Source organism: Pinus tabuliformis, chromosome 2_2 (assembly GCF_031772625.1).
Source record: "Pinus tabuliformis cultivar Carrire ecotype Pingquan chromosome 2_2, CPIR1, whole genome shotgun sequence".
NCBI lineage: Eukaryota > Viridiplantae > Streptophyta > Pinopsida > Pinales > Pinaceae > Pinus > Pinus tabuliformis.
In genome coordinates, this window is record NC_142300.1 from 879879510 (window position 1) to 879896877 (window position 17368).

Below are 17368 nucleotides of genomic sequence, written 5' to 3' on the forward strand. Positions count from 1 at the left end.
GAAAGAGAATCCTTCTCCTTCCCCTTCTTCGCCTTACTCGCTAAGGTGCAGTTTTCTTCATCCTCCATGGATGAAGAACCATCTCTGGTGCTTCTTCTTATCTCCTCCTGCATCAAATTCGACCAAAGTCATTCCCAATCTGGTAGTTTCTCTCTTCCATTAACCGAGTCCTGGTAGCTATTCCATCTCTTAGGAAGACCGAGGGGTGCAAGACTAACCATGTCATCATCAGCTTTCGCGATCCCTACAATTCCAAGCTCATCCCTACATGTGGTGAGCTTGTTCAGATACGTAGAGATCATGTCACTCTTTTCAAACATGATCTTCCGAAGCTTGTCTTTCAGCACCAACTTCCTCTGATCACTGCTATTCTGATATAGATCTTACAATGTTTTCCGCATTGAAAATAGTGTCTCCTTCCCATGGAGACTCGAGACTATGTGGTCTCGAACTCCCTCCAAAAGGATTCTCCTTGCTCTAGCCACACATTTCTTCCATCTCACCAATTGAGTAGCATCAGTCGACTTGGGGACTTCTTGATCAATGAATTCCTTTAGACCATTATCCTCTAATACTGCTCCCATGAGATCCCTCTAGGCTATATAATTCGAGCTACCATCAAGGGCATACTCGAGTCTTAAACCACTGAACGCCGTAGGTGAAATAGATATGTGATAAGAACTTGATTTCTATATTCAAGAATTACAAACTTCAAACTTCTCCCTTCCTATATAATGTTCTTCCTTGATCACCTTTTCTCTAATACCATGTAGAAATTCCCACTGTAGATCACTTGATAATGTAATATACTAAAGAAAAATACTTGATCTACTTCTAGAAACAATTATGTGGAAGCTTTATCGAATTGAGCAAGATCAAGAGAACACATATAACTGAGAATGAGAAATCAATCACACATAACATAGAAGAAATAACCCGAGGAAAGCCTCAGCCTAAAACCCTAAATCTGTATTATCATACAAGTGGAAATATAGTCTGGATTACAAAAAGAATCAGCTCACAAGCTATCATGCTCTCTTTGCAATCCCTCTACTGCTCATAGACAGTCAAAGGCCTCTCTCAAACCTTCTCCTCTTCCCTCCAAGCCTCCTATTTCTTTGCACAATTTTCCTTGGGGTCTAGTGCAGCCACTTGTGTGAATTGGCCTCTTCACACACTCACTAACCTCTGATCCAATTGTGCAATCCTGAAGGAGATAAATCCTTCTCCATGGATGAGTTTCCTTTATAGGAAAAATCTATCCAACTGATATTACATTGTCCCTCCTCTAATCTCAACTGGATCTCTATCTGAACTAACATGCATGAGTTATTCATGAGAGAATATTCAGTTATCTGAAGTGCAATAGTTATATGCAAGCATGCATTAACTAACTAAACTCGCATTAATTTAAAAAAATTGTTTAAATCAATCTAACTGGACTTAACTCAGCTAACTGAGCCAACTAATTACAACTCAAATTAGATCTCATCCTTATCTCTTTAACTGATGGATAAATTCCTCAATTAAGGAGAAACTGTTTCATGTCCTCACATAGACTTCATGTTTGATTTTTCACAACTAATTGACTCATGGTGAATTAATTAATTTATTTTCAAACAGCTCTTAAGTTCAGATTCAAATTTTACTTCCTATTTTAGTCCAAGGAGTGACTAAAATTGGAATCCATCCCGAACTGCTAAAAATAACAATGCGATTTTTAGCACTTCCATTTTTCATTCCCTGTTGCTCAATCCAACACTAGTACCCAAACTACTATTTATAGCAGTGCTATTTTTAGTATTTCTTGTTGCCATTTTCAACACCTGTCTCAATGAGTTCAAAATACTCAAAATTGTGTATCCCCTCTCTTTTTGCATCTAATTTGGATAAGTACTAAAGAAGTTATGACTTCTCCTAGTTCTTCCACTATTTGTTCCACAAATTGCTCCAAAATCGATCAAAAACCCCATTTCCGCTCCAAAATCTGCTAACAGAGCGAGAAATTCACCGCACGACGAGCTATATTTTGTTAGCCATATCATAAATCACAATCGGAAAGTGTTATGGGCTCTTATGGTCTTGTTAACACAACAAAAGGTTTTGATTCTGATATCATGGACCCGCCAAGGATATTTATCTGTAACATATAAAATCCTGTGTCCAGGGTCCATCGCTCATCGCAATTGGTGAAGTTCAATGGTCGAATGTATTTTTAACACAGTGGAACACTATGATGTGATATCGGTTGACCTGAAGGGAACTTGAACTGTGACATATAAAATCCCGCGTCTCGGTATTTATCGCATTGCAACCTAGTAACTACCGAGGACTGATTCTGACCTGTTCTCCCCTCGTCGATCTGTGATTGCGATGTGCGATGGGCTTATTGCATCGCAACCCTAAACCTTTCAAGGCCAGTTTGTAATGCCTTTCCACCTTGAGACTACAATTTGTGAAATGTGGGGGCCAATGGAAGCCTGCCACTTGGTGCCTCCTCATTCACTGAATACCTTTCCACATCATCCCTATCTTGCCATGTAGACAAGTCAAACTTAAACTTTGACTTGCTCTAACTTCTACATATGAACTCAGATTTGAGTTCCACTCACGCTGTTGGATTTAGAATGATGAGCTCTTCAATCTGAAGCTGAGTTTGACAAGATTATGACACTTTTATTTTTGAGCATAATTTTGAGCACCTGATCATCTAGTGAGCATAATTGTGGAATTGCACCCTGTTGTTCTTCCTTTATAAGGTTTGTCATCCCATTAGAGATGATTATATTTCCTGGTTTCCCTCTGATACCCCTTAATTCAACTTCCTTTCCTTCCCAAAAAAAATTGAAGAAAATTTCTTGAAAACTAAAATTTGTTGTCCCCAAAGATTGTAACAATTGGACTCCTATTATGACATCAACAACACCCATTGGAATGAAAAGCATTGTACTATTCAATACATATTTCCCAATGGTTAGCTTGATATTATGGCACTTTCAAGAGAAATTTATAGTTCCTCCTTTTGCAACCATAACTTGACACTTTGGTGCTTGATATAGGAAGCAATTCAATTCCTTCGCTATCTTACAATGATTAAAATTATGGGTACTACCTGAATCCATTAGCACTATTACCTTTTTATTCTTGATATGTCATTCTATCTTGAGAGTTTGAGGAGTGGTAATTCCTACAAATGCATTGCAAGATATGGTCGGGTTCATTTCTATTTCTCTAGAGTTGGTTCTTGGTGTATATCCTCTTCTTTTGACGTTTATTGTTCCTTTTCTTCCTCCTCTTCACAATCTATGTAAAATAATTTATTCTCACCACACTTATGACCTTTAGTGTATTTTCTATCCAAACTATAACAAATCCCCCTTTCTCTTTTTTTTCCAATCATTGTTGTGTGAACATTGTGGTTTATGGAAGGCTAGGAGCAACAACACTTCCATCTTTATAGTTGTGAGTGGTAGAATTCCTTGTTACCATAATTTTGCTTCCAATTTTTCTTGTCACCTTGAATTCCTTCTCCAATGAATTAGGTTCCCAAAGGTGAACCTCATGTTGGATGTTATCCTTTAAATTCCCTATGAATAAATCAATTGTATCCTCCTCTGGAATATCATTTACCCTAATTTTGAGTTTTTGGAAGTCTTCAATGTGCTCCGCCATTGAACCCTTTTGTTTGAGATTTATAAATTGGCTAAAGAAGGTGTTGCTCTTTGTATCCTCATAATATGTTATCATTTCCTTTGTAAAAATTTACCAAGTGACAAGTGGTTTACAAGAACAAAGCCATCGATACCATACCAATTGATTGGGTTCTAAATATAAAGTTGCAATGCATACCTTTTGTGTGTGTTGAGCATTATGGAGATCAAAATATTGCTCCATCTATAGTATCCATGTTACCAGATCCTTGCCATCAAACTTCCTCATATCAATATTTGGAATATGGTGGGTATTCAATCCAAAGTTAGAGTCTTTGAAATCATGATGAACATTCCTTTTATTCTGATCATGAATTTCATCTAATACCCTTTCCCCCATTAGGAAGCATTTCTTGTAGAAACTTTGTCAAAACTTCCTTCAAACCTTCCATATTAGCTTCCATGGGCACTTTTATTCCATCCTTCAAACCTTCCATGTCTACTTTTAATCCATCCTTCAAACCTTCCATCTAATTTTTCAAACCATCCATCTTAGCTTCGATTTAATTTTTGGTTACGCTTTGCAACAGAGAAATTTGTTTCACTTGGTCTCATAATTTTGATATATCATGTTGCATTTCTTCTTGTTCTTCATTCATCATAGAAGATATTTAGGTTGCTTAGTACCTGTGTTCATTCTTTTTCGAGGAAAATTGGAATCAAACACTGATATCTATTCTTCTCTATGTCCTTTGAATTAATTCAAACTAGCTTCTTAGTCAAAAGTTATGAAAAAATTTAAAAAATTACACACCTTTTTCTTGTTTTTTAGGAGCTTGATATTGAAACTATTGTATCTATGTAATTTCAGTTCTCCAAGGTCAGAACTTTTGTCCTATGGTAGCACTCTGAGTCTTATTTCCAACCCAACAAGTCAGACCAAGATTGGATTGTACAAGGAAGAGTTATGCCCAATATCCCAAGATGACATTATTATTGGTTGGTTCAGTAGAATGACCTTGTACAGAGTGCCTCGTGTCACTATTTGGACCTTCGACCTTGAAAATTATACAAAACAAAATAAATTTTGTACACTTTTAGCCAATTTTTACAAAATTGAAATCTGATGCTTGGAGATAAAGTTATGACAATTTTCCGTAGGTCACTTGTAACTTGAGATTGAATTTTGGAGCCTAAAAATAACCTAACTTCCTCAGATCATTTCTCTGAAATATGGCAAACCAAGATCTAAAATTCATAAACTAAGTTCAAAAATATTTCTTCTCCACATGGTTTCAATTTCAACTTCTGAAGCCTCATATAAAAATGGTTATAACAAAAATTCCAACATGACCTGTTTGAAGAAGCAAAACCCTAGAATCCAAAGCTCTGATACCAAATGTTATGAAACTAGCTCACAAAACAATAGAAAAGATAGATCAATGACTAAAAAATTATCCTCTTTGCGGGGAAACCTCCTTTAAATTTTATAAATGAACAATTCTTGGATGCGACAAATGACAAGGCCTCCTTGGTGTATATGGAGTCTATGGGTCATAATATAAACAGAGCCTAGATAATAATAATAGCTATAGTGGGCTTCTATGGGGCACAACAATAACAATATGGGGGCTACATGGGCACAAAAATAATAATAGGGGGGCACACTAACAATAACAATAAGGGGACTACACTAGTATTATAGGGACCTAACATTCTAGAGCATGGCACCTTGGCCTCACACTTATCAAATAAACAAAAAAAGGAAATCTATCTAAAATATTTATCTTACCAATTAGTTCATTAAGTGCTTTTCCACAAGCACCACAACAGTGTTCTATTGAGGTGCCTTGAGCCACAGGATACAGAAAAGGTTTTGAAACATTTACATGATGGACCGATAGGCGGCCACTATACGGGTGACGCCAAATCACATAAGGGTATGAGGGTTGGTTATTATTGGCCCAATATATTTAAGGATGCTCATACTTATGTACGCAAGTACCCAGCATGTCAGAGATGCCTCAGTCATGATCAGAGCTTAGTTGCCCCACTGCTACCAGTAGCAGTTGAAGAACTATTCCAACAGTGTGGCCTTGACGTGATCAGAGAAATTTTCCCTCATTTGTCAAAGGGGCACTGATATATCCTAACATCAATATATTAATTCACCCATTGTTCAGAAGAAGTTCCTCTCAGACAAGTATATGATCAGGAATTCATCCACATTTTGCAACAAAATATCATAACCAAGTTTTTATTCCTACGTCACGTGTCTTTGATAATGCAACATAATTTTAATAATTAAAAATTTATGAATTTGAATGAGAGAAGGGGATTTTGTTTGAAGCATTCATCAAATTATTATCCGCGGTGAAATCGTCTAGTTGAATCAAAAAACAAGAATATTATCCATATAATCAAGAATACCATCTTCTCTTGACAAAGGAACTAGAATAAGGATTTGACCAATAATCTTTGGGCTGACCATGTTACCCGGAAAACCTCGCCCTACTTATTGGCTGATCCTGATTTAAACAAGAACGCAACAAATTACAGAGATAACCATATACACAAAGATGCAGCGGAAATAATACTTCATTTCATTAATGGAAAATACTGAAATATGCTTACAAACAGAAATGGAAATAAACTAGCTAGGGCGATGGTAGCTTATCTCTGAGAAGAGATGTGATGGCTACATGCCTCTGAACTGTGTTACAATGAGGCTCGAAGGCCTATTTATTGTTGAGAAACAATGGAAAAACACTTAACATTCCAAAACCTAACCCTAGGAGATGAAACGCCAAACTGTGGGCCCCGTTTGGGGGTAAGTTGGTACATCAACTTCCCGGGGTCGTAACTTTGGCATATGATCTCCGTTTGACGCGTACAATAGCTCATTAGAAAGATCTATCTGAGCACTATCATTGTTGGAACAGGCAACACCAGTCCATTCCATGGACTCGTGTTGCCCCTGGATTCCCCAAAAAACGTCGTTTAGGGCCTCAAAACGGCTCCGGAAGTTCAGGACCCGAAAAACTGCTAAAAATAGTAAGTTGTGCTACAATTAAGGAAACTGAAAATGCTGAGAAAGACAATGGTGGGGGTCCAGGTGGACTTGGCAGGTGGCCACCAATATCCACCTGGATCATTCCTCCCCCCTTAGGAAGCAATGGTCCCCATTGCGTTGAGCTCCTCCATGAGATGAGGAAACTTCTGCTGAACTTGTTCCCTGGTGAGCCACTTGCCCTGCTGAAGGAGTTGGCCCGCTTTGACAACTCGATACAGTTGGATATTCTGTTGGCGAGTGTTCTTGATCTGTGTGTCCATGATCCGATCAGTTGCAGCTTGTTCCATGCAATCTGGATTTAATTCTGTGGGTTTGAGCTGTTCTGCAATGTCGGATGTGTCTAGCAATGGTGGAAAGTATGGCCGAAGGCGGTCCACATTGAATACTGGGTGCAGGCCAAGGAATGGGGGAATGCTGAGCTCAAATGCATTGTCTCCCATAGCCTTAGTAATGGTGTAAGGACCATATTGGAGTGGTCTCAATTTCCGATAGGCTCCAGTAAGGCGTTCCTTTTGCAAATGCAACCAGACTTTGTCACCCACCTGAAACTTGTGTGGCACCCGATGTTGATCATGTCGCTGCTTGTACTTGGCATTTGATTTCTCAAGAATGTCATGGACCTGCTGGTGAATATGTTGGATGCGCTCAATGAAGCTGGTGGACTTATCTGTTTCGGACTGGACATGAGCTGAATTCATGTGAGTAGCTGCAAGTGGCATGGCCACATCAATGAGGCATAGTGGCTGGAATCCCAAACCCACCTGAAAAGGGCTATGGCCAGTGGAGCTGTGAAGAACTCGGTTGTAGCTATGCTGAACGTAGGGGAGGCTCTCGTCCCATGTGCGTGGATGCTTTGAGTTATACATGCGCAGAATGTGCACAATCATCCTATTGACAACCTCTGTCTGGCCATCAGTTTGAGGATGGAAGGCTGTGGACTTCGTGAGTTTGGTGTCCAGCATTGACCAGAGACTGGACCAAAAGGTGCTGAGAAACCGACTGTCCCGATCTGAGATGATAGACTGTGGGATCCCAAAGTGCACCCACACTCGTTCAAAGAAGAGTTTAGCAGTGGCTTCTGCTGTGATATTCTTCTTGCAGGCCATCATAATGGCCATCTTTGAGAACCTGTCGACGACCACAAAAACACAGTCATTTCCATGCTTAGTGGAAGGAAGGCCTGACATGTAATCCATGGAGATGGATTCCCAAGGTCGACTAGGGGTAGGCAACGGGGTATAGAGGCCTTGCTTCTTAATGGTCGGTTTGGCAATGGCACAGGCAGTACATGATCAGATGTACTTCCCAACATCCTGTCGAAGATTCAGCCAATAGAAATAGTTTTGCAGTACTGCCACTGTTTTCTCGACCCCGAAATGCCCAGTAGCCCGACTGTAGTGTGCTTCCCAAATCATCTTGGCACGCTCGCTTGAAGGAACACAAAGGTGACCGAGGTGGCATAATAGGGCATCTTGGAGGTGAAAATCTGCAACCTGCCGACCCTCCAAGAGTGTCTGGTATGTGTGGCCGAATTCTGGGTCGCTTTTGTAGAGAAGTGGCCAATCAGAAGTCTCGTGCCTGCAAGAGTTGAGCACGGTGGTTAGCACCATGATCGGTGGTCGACTGAGGCAATCTGCAACATTATTGGTGCTGCCCTTTTTATACTTGATATTCAAGTGAAACTGTTGCAGGTATGTAGACCACTTCTGATGGCGATCATTCTGCAATTTCCCTTGGGTCTGTATGAACTGCAGAGGTCGGTGGTCTGTGTGGATGACCGTTTCCTTCCCCAAAATGTAATGCTTCCATTGTCGGCAGGCCTGTACAATGGAATACATCTCTTTATCATAAGTGGGGTACTTCCGGACTGTGTCTGAAAGTGTTTCACTGTGATATGCCACTGGATGTCCATGTTGAGTAAGGACTGCCCCAATAGCATAGTCAGAGGCATCTGTCTCGACCTCAAATGGTTGTTGTAAATCTGGTAACGCGAGCACTGGTGCCGTGTAGAGGCGATCCTTCAACTCCCTGAATGCCTTCTGTTGAGATTCAGACCAAAAGAATTTTGCTTTCGCCCCACCCTTGGTGACTTGACTCAAGGGCCAAGAAATATGAGAAAATCCCAACACAAACCTGCGGTAGAAGTTGGCAAGACCTAGAAAGCTGCGGAGCTCTGTTAGAGTGGTTGGAGAGGGCCAATCCCGAATGACTTGGACCTTGGCTGGATCGACATGCACCCCCTGTTCATCAATGATGTATCCCAGATACTGAACCTCGGTCATGCCAAAAGTGCATTTCTCCAAATTGGCACATAGCTTGTGTTGCCGCAGTGTTTGGAGAACCTGTCGGATGTGTTGGAGGTGCTCTTCCCAACTCTGGCTGAAGATCAGAATGTCATCCAAGTATACTACTACAAAGGAGTTGGTGAATGGCCGCAAGATGTCATCCATTAGCCTCATAAAGGTTGCAGGAGCATTCGTCAATCCGAAAGGCATGACCAACCATTCGAAGAGGCCCTCCTTGGATTTGAAGGCAGTCTTCCACACATCTGAGGGTTCAATTGGTACCTGGTGATATCCTGACTTCAGATCGATCTTGCTGAAATATTTCGCCCCCTTTAGTTGGTCTAGGAGGTCATCAATCCGTGGGATCGGGTACCTATTACGGACAGTGATCTTGTTCAGCGCCCGATAGTCAATACAGAGTCTCCACGTCCCATCCTTCTTCTGTACCAACACTATCGGGCTCCCACAGGGCGAAGAACTCGGACGGATGTGACCTTTCTGCAGGAGCTCCTGAATCTGCCTCTTGATTTCATTGTTCTCCAGAACGGAGCGCCGATAAATTGGTCCATTGGGTAGCGGCGCACCTGGGGTCAGATCGATGGAGTGCTTGACTTGACAGTGCAGAGGAACCCCTGCCGGGGAGGTGAAGATGTCTTCGTACTCCTCCACAATCTTGTCCATCTGTAGCTGCCGTGCAGAGGGACCTCGTTTGGAGGCCGCGGCCACTGTCTTCTTCTTCCATTGAGGGCGTATCATCAGGAAAACAAATTTCCTGGTTTTGGAAATGATCTTACTGCATTGTTTTGCAGTAATCAAAGAGATGGCGGCAGGTGGTGCTACCTTTGGTATCCTGAACAACTTATTTACCAATGTAATAATAACAACACGGGGCCTTGATTCATACACAGCATGTCGCTTCCACAAGTATGGTTGTCCTAGTAATACATCACAAACTTCAAGGGGAGCAATGTCACACAATACCTCATCCGTGAAGGGCTTGATGTTGTATGGAAGGCGACACTGCTGGCTCACGCGAAGATCTCGCCCTTGGTGAAGCCACCCAATGGTGTATGGTTGTGGATGTGCTGTGGTCGGTAAGCCCAACCGCTTCACGACCTCTGCCGAAATGAGGTTCTTTTGACTCCCACTATCAACAATGAACTGTATCGGGGAGCCCTTTACCCACATCTGGGAGTGGAAGAGACGCTCCTCCTCCTCTGGATCTTCAGGTTCATTTTTCTGGATCTTTGCGGTAGCAACAGTGGCGCTGGGATCCGCATCAATGATCTACTTCCCTTTTTCATACCCCTTATCGGGTTCTGACTCAGAGTCGAAACATGCATCTGATTCTGAAACCTTTAGCTCAGCCACCAGTGACTGCTTGGCCCGACACTCACTTGTGTTGTGAGTGGAGCTCTTATGGAACTCGCACCATTTTCCAGTGTCCTTTCTCGGCTTCGCGACGTTGCTCTTTGCTTGCAGCTTTGGCTGGTTGTCTTGGGCTGTCCCGCCTTGGCTTTGTCCTTTGTTCTGTGGTTTAGGGGCACCTTTCCCCTGCTTTGGATTCGCAGATCCAAAGTCTCGCTTCTTTTGTTTAAACTTCTGCTCGACCTTGACGGCATACCGGTATGCTGCGCCGAGCGAGGGGATGTTTAGGAACTGTATTTCTTCCTGGATGTACTTGTGCAGGCAGCCACGGTATTTGAGTATCAAATGTTGCTCCGAATCCTTGATACCCAACTTTGTGCGAAGGGTATGGAAAAGATTGGTGAACTCCGGCACATCTTGGTCCCTTCCCTGCCGCAGCGTGGTCCACTTTATGTATTCATCCTCATAGCTTCCGACAGGGTAGTACTGCTCCTTGATGGCATCCCGGAACGAATCCCAGGTGGGTGCGGCTGAAAATAGTGAGCCAGTACTTTCATCCTTCTGCTCGCAGTAGGTTTCCCACCAGTCCTTGACGTGGGGGACTGCTTTGAGAAGAGCAAAAACAATCTTTTCCCGACTCGAAAATTCATGAACAGAAAAATAACCCTCTAGCAGATTTAACCATTTATCTACGGCATCAGCGTCTATCTGACCCTCGAATATGGGGATTTCAAAATTAACTTGTACCTTAAAGGGTGTGGCATTTCCAGAGGAGCTGCTGGAAGCCGATGCGCCGCTGAAGGATCTGCGCAAAGCTGTCCATCATCGCGTTCCGTTGTGGCTCGAGTGCTTCTTCGAGCAAGATTTTGATGGGATCTCCTGCCCCCTCGTCTTTCTTCTCGTCCGCCATGGGAGGCCGTCGGGATTTGCGAGGCTGGTCTTGCAAAGGTTCAACCAGTTCAAGCCCTAACTCCTTATATCCCGACCTTGTTGGGGACATGCAAAGAAAAACAGAGAAAAAGCAGACCGCTCTGATACCACTGATCCTGATTTAAATAGGAACGCAACAAATTACAGAGATAACCATATACACAAAGATGCAGCGGAAATAATACTTCATTTCATTAATGGAAAATACTGAAATATGCTTACAAACAGAAATGGAAATAAACTAGCTAGGGCGATGGTAGCTTATCTCTGAGAAGAGATGTGATGGCTACATGCCTCTAAACTGTGTTACAATGAGGCTCGAAGGCCTATTTATTGTTGAGAAACAATGGAAAAACACTTAACATTCCAAAACCTAACCCTAGGAGATGAAACGCCAAACTGTGGGCCCCGTTTGGGGTTAAGTTGGTACATCAACTTCCCGGGGTCGTAACTTTGGCATATGATCTCCGTTTGACGCGTACAATAGCTCATTAGAAAGATCTATCCGAGCACTATCATTGTTGGAACAGGCAACACCAGTCCATTCCATGGACTCGTGTTGCCCCCGGATTCCCCAAAAAACGTCGTTTAGGGCCTCAAAACGGCTCCGGAAGTTCAGGACCCGAAAAACTGCTAAAAATAGTAAGTTGTGCTACAATTAAGGAAACTGAAAATGCTGAGAAAGACAATGGTGGGGGTCCAGGTGGAATTGGTAGGTGGCCACCAATATCCACCTGGATCATTGGCTTATAGTAAAGAAGATATCTTTCCTCTGAACTTGTATCTTCCGGCCTTCTGACTCTCTCAAAATTCACAAGGAAAACCTTTCCTCCTAGTTTAGAGTAGGATATATACATTACGTAAACTTGAGGCAGAAAGGAATAAGGCCAAATAACAATTTGGCATACATTAGAACTGTGTAAAGTGTTGGTTTGATAGAAACTCCGTAGGGGAAAAGAGTTTTGATGTGGGTGACCTAGTTCTGTAATGGGACGAACCCCATGAAGACAAAAGTAAACACACAAAGTTCCAGCCTTTGTGGATTGGAGCATTGGTTTTTTCTGAGAAGCTTGACCATAATTCCTTTAAGCTAAAATCATTAGATGGGAGGATTGACCCCCTTCACGTAAATGGTCATGATTTAAAACATTATTTCCAATAGCAGCTACAAGTTGCGCTTCTTGTATAGTTGTTTTTATTCTTTTATTTTGTTTGTGTCCATCTATTTATTATGTAGTCACGTCTTGTCACATCTTATTATTCGATAAGTGTAAATAAATAAGACCCTTGTGTAAATTGCATGACTCAAGAGGCCTTGTAGTGCAATAAAGGAGAAGTGTGACAAACACAACGCTTGGCTTCCTGTTGTTCTCCTTCTTTGTTTGGGCAATTGTGTAGGTTGAGATAAGTCCATACATAAAATTTTATTCATCCAATAGGAGAACCCTGAGCAAACCTATTAGATCACTGCCTATACTGGTATCTAAAATGATCCACTTTATATAAGTCTACTTTTGTGTTAATGCTTTTCCAATCTAGTAGAGAAGGAATAAGGGGAAAAATCTAATGTGAGAAAATAAAAAACAAAGGTCTAAATATACTTCTTTGAAGGGGAAATCTCCTTCTCTCTCAATAAGTCAGGATCCCTCTTCTGCTAATGCACAATTCTATTAAAATAAATAAATAAAGGGTGAAAGAAGAGAAAGGCTTCTAGTGTAGGGAGGTGAAGCTAGTGACTTCACTGGGGTATTTTTAAAGCTCACTGGCAGCGAAACAATGTTTTTTCTCTTGAAGTGACTCCATCGAGGTACTGTCCATGCCTATTGGCAGCATAGCAACACCAGAGATGAAATATCATACCTTGAAAATCATAAACTCATCATGCACATTACCCTATGCTATATCGGAACAATTGTGATATAGTGTACTTTTATATGTGTTTCGACCAAGTAGAGAAAAGTAAGATGCTATGAATGAAAATGGGTCGAAAGGGGGAACTCGAGGTAATCAATACTTCTTGAAAGTATGACCCTTAACCAAAAAATGTTTCCAAAAAGAGAAATTGAAGTTTGCCCAGTGTGTCACTAACTGTTGTCACTACTACAACACCCTCCAAGATTTTCACTACATTCTAATTTTAGAGCCCACCTCACTATCATGTCAAGTGTTGCCTTGTTCATAAAGTGTCATTTCATGTTGTTTTATATTCTATAAGTGTTCTTGAATATTCTCAAGTTTTGTCGCATTGAGTAGAACATCTCTAGCTGCATTTCATGGTCACAACATATTTTTGTTATCAAGCGACATTTTTGGGTCACCGTCGCATACACTTCACTAGAAGTACTTGGGGAACATGTAGAATGTAGCATTTTGATGTATATTCATTTTTAGTCAAACTTGTATAAGATTTACTAATGAGTTAGTGTGCATCGCACTTCATTCTATGTCTAAACTCATCATATTCACCGCTTGCCTAATCACCTAGACTTGAACAAATTTCGGCTGCAAAGCAAGCCTATTAAGGCCAAGAGCACATAAGAACACTCCAAATCCTTGATGGGAGATCCTTCGTTGTTTGAGAGTCTGCCTTGCACCCTCTTTGAGAGTTGGGTGTACTCCCAAAGCATGAATATCCTTCCTTGTTCCAAACTACACCCTCCAAAACCTTGAGCACACTCCTTTGACTCAAATATGTGCACCCTCCTTGAGCACACTACTGCACCCTGAAGACACAAAGACCAATCCTTCAACCTTGCCCTATGCAACTTGCCCCCTCCTAAACTTCTTGATTGCACTGACGCACTTCGAAGACATGAAGCTCCAACCTTCAGACTTCAATAGTGTGTCATGCGCCCTTCCTTAGGCCTCTTAAGTGAATGACCACACATCGAAGGCACAAAGTGTTAACCTTAAGCCTTCAGGAGTGCACCCTATGCCCTCTTTCTCTCTCCCTTGAGTGAAAAATGCACTTGGGATGCATGAATCCTTCCCCTTCATCCTTCGGATTTACAACATGTGCCCTACCTTGATTTCCTTCCTCCTTTGAGTGCATGAGCACTTGATGAAGCCTCAAAGATCCTTCTCCTGAGCCCCTCAGCCTTCCAAAGTGCACTTGTGCACCCTGCATCATGATTGACCCTTTTGAGCACACTGAAAAGGCATGAACATGAGAATCTGCACAAAACATGGTAAAATAAGAGATTTTCAAGTTGATGGTTGCTCGTCATGAGTGATTGCAGGAAAATGTATTCCAGGGACATCTGGCAAGAAGACATGAGGAATATTGAGAAAATAGGATAAACAAAGGAAGTGTAAACAAAACCAATAACACACCTGAAACTTGATGATCGAAGCACCCAAAGTCTCTAAGATTGAAGACCCTTCGAAGGGTCAAAGTGTCATGATCAGAAGATCAACAAAGAGAAAATATAATTGCAAACATGTCACCACTAGATAATCACCACATCATCAGTCACTATTAGTCCCAGTCATCCAAGATAGTGACATGTAAAGTCTTATCATATGATGATGTGGAAGTCATGATGTAATATTGTGATAATTTTAAACGACAAATAAGTGGAAGCCTAAGGGTCATGTATGAACTAAAGAATCAAGAAAGTCCAAAAGACATGAAATATCAAAAGTCATATGTAATTCTAAAATTCATTTGGAATACCAAAGGTTCTATAAGTCCAATGGTCATTAGAAGTTAGAATCCAAGAGTCATGACGATGTGAAAGCTCATTCCTCAAGTTATAAATAGATTCTCATTACTAATGTAATGGAATTTTAACCTTGGCTTCTCCCATAAGGCATTAAAGAGACAGAGTTAGCACTTCTAGGAGAAATTAGTAGCTATAATGATCCACTATTAGAGAAAGCGGTGTTCATTGCATTTATGTTTCTTCTGATTGTTGCTAAATATTGAAGTTTTTCAAGTTGAAACATTTTCACATATGGATTATAGATGTTTCTAAGACTATTCTTTTAATTCTTATGGTTCATGTTTGTTTTCATTAAGTACTGGATTAGTTGAACTATTTCGGTTACTTTAGTACTCCTTATTTGAAATTTGTTGTTATTCTTATAACGATTGTCACATCCTTGTGAACTATTTCACTCAATGTTAGACAAACCTTCCTCTCTTGCATCTGTCTCCATTAGGGTAATAATATTACTTCTCTCTTAAGAGGCTCACTTCATTCCCCCCGGCAGTAGAAGAACCATGATACAGCGACAATTGAACAAACATAAGGCATACTAAATTTCTCATTCGAAAGGACAATTACACTTCTTTCTTGTGTTGACAGCTAAAACCAAGGCATATATTTAAGTAAATGACAATCGAGTCGTATTCCAGATGGGACTCCTACACCAAACATTGTAAGGCATAGTTGGGACCTTATATCATGCATATCCCCTATATGTTGGTGGTATCTAGCACCATCAATAGAGTGCCAAAAATTGAAGGCCTCCCATCAACATCCAGTGATATTATTGCAACCTTTACCAATTATAGAATGGAAATGGGAAACCATATCGATGTATTTCATTACCAGATTGCCAAGGACTAGAAAGAAAAATGACTCAATTATGGTAGTGTTAGATAAGCTGAGCAAAGTTTCACAAGGTATCCTTGTTAAATATACTTTTCAAGCTACAAACATAGCAGAAATTTCCATGAAGGAAACATTCATACTTCACTATATGCCCAAAACTGCAATTTTAGATTGTGATGTGAAATTCACTTCAAATTTTTGAAGGAGTTATTTAAAAAAATGGGGACAAAATTAAATTTTTGTACAACTTATCATGCTCAAACTGATGCAAAAAAATAACTAACTAGGTCTTAGAGGATATGTTAAGAATGTATGTTATGGATAATCTATGTGGGAAGATTATCATCACCTATTTGAGTTTTCCTATAAAAATATATAACAAACTTAGACTTTGAGATGAGTCCTTTCGAAGTACAATATGGAAAGGAAAAAAAATACCTATAAGTTTGGATCATCTTGAAGATCAGTTGGTTTAGGGCTAGAAATGCTAAAGAAAATGGAAGAAGTGGTTAAGGAGGTTAAACAAAATTTTAAAACAACACAAGACTGACAAAAGAGTTATGCAAATTTAAAAAATCTTCAAAAGTAATTCAACGAGGGTGATCATGTGTATTTAAAAGTGAAACCCAAGAAAGAACACTTAGACTTGAAAAATGTGCCAAGTTATCACCTATATATTGTTGACCTTGCGAAGTATTAACAAAAATTAAACCACTTTCTTACCAACTTTCCCTTCCAACAAACATAAAAGTTCACAATGTTTTTCATGTGTCTTTATTAAAGAAGTATGTGTATGATCTAGCTCATATAATTGATTGGAATGTTGTACAAGTGGAACCAGAGGGAGAGTTCTAAGTAGAAACACTATGTATTCTAGACCAGAGGGTGTTCGTAATAGAGACATAACACAGTTGAATTTTTAGTGGAAACATTTTAGTCCAGAAGAGGCAACTTGGGAGTTGGAAGATGCTTTAAGAAGCATATCCTTCTCCATTTTAATAAGTTGGGTAGTGTTTCAGAAAAACCATGATAAGACACCGAGACAATGTCAAATTCAAGGAGTGGAGGATGTAATATCCCATAGCTTGATTTTTTTATGTAATTAATTGTGCTTATGTATGTTTCATTTTTAAATGTTTAAGTCTAAAAGATATTTGAAGAATTTAAATATCAGTAATTTATTACTGAGAATGATTGATTGTAAATCTATATTTATGATGTTTTGTTTTTATGAATAAATAAATACGGGAAATTAATTTTTGGAGTACATGTGGCTAAAAAAGATGAGGTAACAAAATTATTGGTGAACAATAATTACCCATCAACAAGTCATAGGCATCTAATATAAATGATTAGATTTACTGAGAAATTATGGAATTGGCCAATTAATTGTTTCCCTAAAATACAAAAAGTTGTATTTAGGAGTGGGATACATACACTAATTAATAAGTTGGTAACTACCTACCACCTGTTGGTGAGGTGGAGGTAGTTACTAATCACCGA